General features: G+C 37.5%; 1 long non-coding RNA gene across 1 annotated transcript; it reads left to right on the top strand.

Moving 5' to 3' along the window:
* The first annotated feature begins 437 nt into the window (after positions 1-437).
* On the top strand, positions 438-7,663 carry LOC106048179 (uncharacterized). Its single transcript, XR_001214092.3, has 3 exons — positions 438-576; positions 4,621-4,711; positions 5,943-7,663. It is a non-coding gene; the product is annotated as an uncharacterized lncRNA (long non-coding RNA).
* The last annotated feature ends 393 nt before the right edge of the window (positions 7,664-8,056 follow it).

The following is an 8,056-nucleotide window of genomic DNA, read 5'->3' as shown; positions in this document are numbered from 1 at the left end:
AAACTGGTAGAGGTAGGAGTGCTATTAAGTTCTCCAGTCTAGATAGATACCCTGGCTGCCATCACTGGACACAAGAAGAAAAGCATTTCACTGAGCATTTCAGGATCCCTAGGACACACTGGAGAATGCACCTGTCCCCATACTAAAAAGGCAACAGTGGGTTTCTGCTTTATGCAAGACCAACTGAGCAGAATTTTCCTCTTTCTTCCAGACCTTGTTAAAGCAGGTATCAACTGTGTTCATTTTCAGATGGAGGGCAGCTTTACACTTGGCTTCCTTTTCATGTGTTAACTCAAATTTAGCTAAATACATAGTCAAGCTAGCTGTTATCTTAAATAAGACTATTTTCTGACTGTCCTCCTTCTTCTGTTGCTTACCTATTAAACAATGAAGTATCATTTGGAACTTCTGATTGTTCTTGCAGTTTCTGGAACATTACCTCTCTGGGTGAACTTTGAACTGCTCTGACCTTCCTCTCAGAGCATTGGTGTAGTTCAGTTTGCTGCTGATACCACGTGCTGTTCTGTAATCCAACCGAGGAGCAGGCAGAGGCCTCCTTCATTCAAAGTCTAACAGGTCAGAGCTGCTTAATATAGCACAACACAGAAACCTGGTACCAACCCCCTCTTGCACAAGAACCTTTGAAAGGCATAAAAGCTATTTCAGACCAAGGGTAGAACAAGTTCTCAAAAATACCCTGTCAGCAACCACCTCTATTTTCTGGTAAACTCTACAGCCTTCGTAAACAGACCAGTGGCAGTGTCTTTGGAATATAGCTCTTTGAGTAATTACGTAAAATAAGATGCAACATTTTTATGAAATTACAGAATCTTTTGCTGAGAGGCTCTCATATTATCAGATTGTAAATTCCTCCAGTCCCTGATGCTCTAGAGAATTTTGTTCCAGGTATTTCATGGAGACAATGCAAAATCCCGCAAGCCGATTCTCTCAGCAAAAACTTCAGAACAGCAGTCCTTATGCCAACCAGAAAGTTACATGCAAGAAAGTCACAAGTTGGAATTCACACACCACCAGCTCTCAGAGGTGCCCTAGAACATGCACAAAAGTAATTTCCCAGTTGCTGACAACTTCCCCCCAGCAATTGGCATGAGCAAACAGGTATGGCCAATTGACTGATCCATTCATGGCATGTCAGTGCTAACCTTTCAGACTAGACTTAACTTTGGATCCAGCCCAGGAAGAGAATAATTCAACATGATGAGGAAACAAATTTAAAATGACAATAATCAAAGAAGAGTTCGATAGTTTGCTCTGCCGCTTTAATAAATGCATTACACGGACAAAAGCACATTTTATAATAAAGTACAGCAGCTTCAGTAGCTTTTAGTAAGTGCTCGCTACACCCTTCCTTGATCTTACACCTTCTCACTTTTCTCATACAACCTAACATGCAATTTGCTTGTTTTTACTGAAACTGTTCAATGGGATCATGGTTTCAACAGTTTCTTCCAGAATAATCCCCAAGTCTTTTTCTTGATCACTGTGCTGGATGATTGTTCCACTTAGCAGGTATTCCCCAGATTAGTTCCTTACTTCAACTTTAATTATCTTACATTTCTCTACATTGAACTCTATTTGCCATCTGCTGGCCTAGTCTCAGGTGAAACAATTCCTTCTAATTTTGATTGCATTACACTGCATTATTTGTTCTGCCTCTAATCCTGGTATATGCAATTTTGGAGGGTTTGTTTTCAATGTTTTTTTTCAATCAGCTTGATAGGTGTCAAGAGAAATGGCTCAGCCAGTTCAGAAAAGAAAGAAATGCTCTAGGAAAGAATCTTTGTTTCCATGTGAATTTAAGTGTTGTTCAGTAATTTAAAAAAAAAAAAAAAAAGCTTCCTACACCACAGGAAATATAAAATACATATTGCCACAAATAACCTGTGTGCTGTATCCTTCTGTCTCAATGAAAGACCTAGAAATTCAGGGCTCAGAGTAAGTTGTTCACCATTCTGGAGTCTTCTCTGAGCTTGTGAATCCTATTTATCCTTAAAATTGCTCATAAACTGACCTGCGAATTAGCTGATGATTTTAACTCCCTATTGCAAGTTTTGTTTTCTTTTATTGGCAACTAATAGCTGTATTTTTAACTTAGATGAACCAATCCAAAGCCTATTGTGTCTAGTTAGTTTTTCCCATTGGCTCAGGCCTGTCTTGTGTCTTCCACCCAAAGAACTCCAGTTAGCTTAAACACAGACAGACAGTTTCCTAATATTTACCTTTTACAGAAGGAAAATGAATCACAGAGGTTTCAACTTCTGTTTTTAAGATCGGCAATGGGTTTTGATCATAGTTTTTCAGTATTTGCTGAAGAAATTTAACAGTAGACAAAAGGCGAGAATCTCCATCACGAATCATTATTTTAACCAGATTGCCCTCAGCTTTAAGTATTTCTCACCTTACCCTTGAAAGCAGACTACCTGTAGATTCTGTCTGAAGACTGTGAGGTTAACTCACATTCAGATTAAAAATTAAATTTCTACATTAGGATTTAGTTAACGAGTGACTTTTTCACTACAATCAGATGCAGAGAATCAAAATACAACAAACAATTTTTTTTTCACCTGCTGAGCAGCAGGTTTTGATTTTCTCTGCAACCATAATGGTATCATTTAAGAAGGGCAAAGAATCAGTTTTTCCAAAAGATCAGAGATTCTTATTTCAATATCTCCAGGAAGAAAAAACAGTAGCTTGAGATCAGGCTGCATTAAGGAAGGATTTTTTTTTCCACCCCATTATCTCTAAATGTTTTTGTATGCTTCAAGTATATGCACATACAACTTTGACCAGAGCAACCTGCTTTGCTGGACCTGCCTTGGAGTCCATTCCAGCCTGGGTTTTGTCATTCTACATCTGTTGAAACTGATATGCTTGTACACATGCCACTAGTCCTCCTAAAGACAAATGGAACAAGTCCTGGATGCGATTGGTACAAGCAGCATTTTTACATCTGAATTCTAGAAGATACTTTTGTATCCTACAAAAGTCTCTCATTACCAGCACTTCATAAAGCTATCAAATTTTTTAAATAGTGGGAATTTTAAGTATATGTAAAATAGGTATATTATATTTTACAACATAGTGTTAACTTAGAGCAATTTGCTCTCAAAACCAAGGGTTTGGCACACTCACACGCACCTCACTTTTCAGGTAGACTGTTCCATCTGAATGTTTTAAGCTGTGAATGCAGCTATATATGTGCTCTAATAGATTGATCCATTTCTTTAAAATAATAACCTGTTATAACAATCATATTTCATTTCTTTAAAATAATAGCCTGTTATAACAATCATATTTCAGTAACTCAAATCTTAGGTTACCCATAGAGACTGAACCTATCTTATTCAATTTACTTCTACGATGAAGAAGTTGCTCCTGTCCAATTTCTGAAGGGCTTTTTTTAGGTCTTATATTTCCATATAGCTCAGTGACAGTGTTGGTTACATATAGAACTGTCAATGACCTAGTATTATTGTTTATATGTGGCACCATCTTTGTACATATTTACAACAAACTCAGTGTCTGTTTTATTTGTTTCCACAAAAGGAGGACCTTTGCTTGAACACTGACTTTTGAACAGAATCAGAGGCATCAGTTATATGCAAACGTGGTTTAAGTTGGCTCTGTAAAGCCACAGAAGCGTTTACGCTCTACCAGTCCTCTTAGCAGGCAGGGGCTTAAATTATGAACAGGAACCTCTGCCCTAGTGGCACAAAGGAGTTGGCACAGAAGTATGTCAGTCTCCTACAGCCCTCCCTTATCCCTTAGCCACCTTGCAGGGTTCTCTGCCCACGGAGGAGAGCAAGTGAGGGCAGTCAGTGCTATTTCTAAAGCAGCTTTAATTTTCCATCAGCTTCCTGCCAAGAAATCTGCAGGGTCAACAGGGAATGCTGTTAGGGAGTCACTGTTCTTGTTGCTTGGGTTTTAAGCTTTATTGCAGCTTGAGCTTGTGTTAAACATTTATAATACCTTAAGAAATACACTGTAAGCACTGATAACGGACATCTGTACTGTACAGAATATTCCTCTCACTCCACTAATAATGGACCCAACAATAACTTTAACAGGCATGTCCTTGCGCTTGATAAGAGGTGCAGTTATCCCAATCTTTCTAGTTGCAGTTTTCTATTTGTTTCCATTCTCGCAAAATGTTATTTCACCATTCCTTTCTTCTAATAGTCTGGTCCTAGCCCTCCACACCCTGAGTCTTACTAAATAAATGAGGGGATTCTTCCCCTTTCTGTGCATTGTACATGAATTTAATATAAATTTAAAAACAGTAGAAATAAGAGGCCCTGCTGTAATCATGTGAAGCCAATATCTTCAATACTTTTTTCAGCATCACTTAACATCTGTTTAGTCATTGAGGCTTTAGTTTTGTTATGATATCTTGGGAACACATCAGGGCTTTCCTTCAGGGTATCCCTTCAGGGATCCCTGAAGGGGGCTCCCTTCAGGGTATAGAATCTTTACTAGACTGATATACAATCTTTACTAGATTTATTGCAGAATCTAACCACACCTCAAAGGTACTGTACAGAATGTCCCAGCATCTATATCAAGCTCTGGTAAATACTATGGATTTCCATTAATTTTCAGGTTACCTTTAGACAAGAGGCTATCATTCAGCATGAATTCTACAGAGCTGAGGTTCAGATTCAGCTCATTTAATTTAACTGAGATACCAAAGGTAGGTGCATAATAACCATACGCTCCCTCTATAATCATTAGAGATGGACACTTTCACAAAGCAATTCAAATCTTCAATGGCATGAATGAATTTTGGAGTCTGCTTACCTTCTCTCAGTGACTGCCGAGGCAACCTGAGACAAGATTCTTAGCTTAGGCACGTCAGCCTCGTGCTTAAAGTTAAGTGGCTGGAAATTCCAAGCTGTTTCCAACTATCAAAGACTGTTACATGAGATAAAAATAACATGGTGCACGTGTTCCTCTGCTTGAATAGAATGAGGAATAAGGACCCTACCCAGCTGGTCAATATCTCTTCTATATAATTGAGCTATAGACGTACAGCAGCCAACAAGCGTCCATCCTAACCTCATTTAGAGCTCACATATCCCTTAGAGGTCTCTTCTTAACAGTTCCCATGTTATACATTTATTCTGAACTCCATTTTAACACCTACATCTGGATTTAATTGCCCAACAGTAAAAATTCTCCTTATTCCTACCTTAACGCATGTAGGACTTGTATGTAAAAATAATAATGACTTGCCCAAATTTTTCTTCAGGAACATGCTGAACAAGATCAAATGTAGTTAATTGTAATAAAATCATTACAGGTTATAATGTCACTTGATGTTTACAGTAAAGTGAATGTACTAAGAAGAAAAAGCAGTGATGTGCCTATTCCCTTCCAAGGAAACAGAATAATTACTATAAGTCAGCCAAGCTTCATTAGCACAACAGCATTTGCAAGTCAGAGAAGCACTAGCAGACAGCAGGCTTGCCTATTGGATCCATTTTTAAATCCATTTCTATTAGCCTTCAACTACTATTTTCAATGGTACAATGTTTAAACTGCTTACCATAACACAAAATCACTTTCCTCAATGCATAATTGAAGCATTCAATAAACGAGGTATTCTGGTAAGTAATGGAAAACAGGGCACTATATATGACAGTAAATATTTGACTGGTTCTTCAAAAGAAAATTGCAGCATTTCAATATTTACTTTCACTCAGAAGTGTTGATGATTTCCCTGCTGAGCAGTAAAAGAGGAAAATTAAAAGTGCTTTCTTAATCGCTTGATCTTCCTTTTAAAAAATAATATTTGCTAAAATATTCTCTGTATTCCTATTGTTTGTGAATTAGAAAAAGTAAACTTGCAAATACATTTGGAAGTGCTACTGTTTTAAAATAGCATCTCAAACTTTGATTTTCCTTTCTGTTCTCTGCCCTAGAGCGAATAGCAATTTCTCAGTATGACAAGATGGATCTGGCATCCTCAAGCTATATCAGCATGAACTACCATCAGTACTTGCTGAGCATCCATCTCACATTATATACAGTTCCTAACATGTTTATGCTACAATGGCAATTATAAAAGTAACACTGGCTGCCTGCAGATGGTTATTTGATCCATAACAAAAATGAGTCATCTCATTGTTTATTGTCACTGGTGTAAAATCTGTCCTGAATAGGAGACAGATAACAGATACCTTAACTAACTCCGGAGTCTCTTGAGAGTAAACCATCAGTTAAAAGTGGTAATAAGGATGCCCCAAAATGTCACTTCAATTTTGATTATTCAGAACATTCAGAATAAATCTGAATCTGCCTGCTCACACCTTTCTTCAGAATTAAATGTGTATTTGCCAAAACAAGACATAATTTACAAGATAGGAAGTCACCTCATTTGCTGGATCCCATCTAACAGACGCACAATTGGTACCATTCTTTTCCTAGTGAAGAGATTCATAAATAAGTAAATTATGCAGTGCCCTTTCCCAAGAATTGACAGCGTGATTTACTATGATATAATTTTTTTTTTTTTTAAAGATTTCGTCTGACACTTTTGAAACACTGACTCTGCAAATAAAGGGCCAAATCCTTAGGTATGCCTGAAAGCAGTGCTTCAGCATTAACCTTACTTATGCACACCAAACCCCTCATTTACCTGGATGAAAAGTAAACAGAGAGGTTTGATTTATCTGTGACTTATTGAAGTTATACTGATAGACTAAGCAAGCCCTCTAGGCTCTCCTTAGTCAGTAGAGAGAAACAAGCATCTCCAGAAGGCCATTCATGCCATCCCCAAACAAAAGTTATGATGTAGCTAAATTGCTATCTGTTTACCACCAAATGAAAGAGATGCTTGCTTCTTTTTAGATAATACTGTCTAAACTGAGTAAGTTTAACTGATAACACTAAGTCCTCTCAGATAATACCATGGCCAAGGTAACACACAACTTAGCAAGAGCAGGCCAGAGCCTACATTCACCAAGTAGAGGGCTACAGACAACAAGGGATTCCTGGGCTGTAACTGTACAACATAAGCAGCACTTTCAGAGAACAAAGAATGTTGTGAGTAATGAAAACTATGCTATAGATAAAAGCTATATAAATGTAACAGACTGAATATTTTCTCTGTTATCAGAGACTCTTTAAAGAGACTCAGATAAAGAAAAACATTTTTCAAAGAACGCTGCAGACAAACATTAGCCCATCACTCACCTGAGGAGGCTGGATTTTATGGATAACTATGAAATGAGGAAAACATTGTCAGACTTAATTTTATATTTTCCACTTTTGTCAGCTTGCTTGAGTAACTTCCACCCCCTTTTGAACACCTCTCAATGTATTAAAAATAATGAATAAAGGAGGCTCAAACAGGAAAAGTCAAATATGACAATATAATTAAATTACTCAGCATCCAGAAATCTCTTGCTTTTCAGATCTGTGAGTTAAATATATGCCAATTCAATTTCCTTAAACACTTGACAGGATCTATTTTCTATGAGATTTCTTGCTAACAGTCTTTCAGTCACATTAAGTGCTCACAAAGTGCACAGAAGTTGCATTTTACTGCACAGCCCTAATTGAGCTGTCTGGGCTAAAGTAGCTGAATGTTACAGAAATGTTTATTATACAAGCCCACTTACTCTCAAACTGGAAAAGAACATTTCTGTAGATTTGAGTGTAATTTATTGGGGGGGGGGGGAGGAAAGAAAGCAAAAGGTCTTTTATCACCCTCTCATTTCAGTGAATTATGTTTATGGAGTTCTTTTACAACTGAGAATCTGGTTTCACTCCAAACTGCAAAGGAACAAAGCCTCAAATACCTTTCAATTGGCTCTGATTTCATTTAATGTCTCTTTCTGACCAAGTCATGTAACTTAGCTCCTTGTAGCATCCAGTAGCAACCTCCAGTTTGTAACTCATAAGTGATCACATCTCAGCAGCACTCTAGGAATCAGATGATATATTTTTGCTTTCAATAAATATCTTATTGTGCCTGTTTGCCTTTTTCCTATAACCTCATTTAGTTTTTATTTCTCCATTTCTTTGAGCACCT

The sequence above is a fragment of the Anser cygnoides genome, chromosome 4 (assembly GCF_040182565.1).
Source record: "Anser cygnoides isolate HZ-2024a breed goose chromosome 4, Taihu_goose_T2T_genome, whole genome shotgun sequence".
Taxonomy (NCBI): domain Eukaryota; kingdom Metazoa; phylum Chordata; class Aves; order Anseriformes; family Anatidae; genus Anser; species Anser cygnoides.
This window is presented reverse-complemented; position numbering and strand designations above follow the sequence as displayed.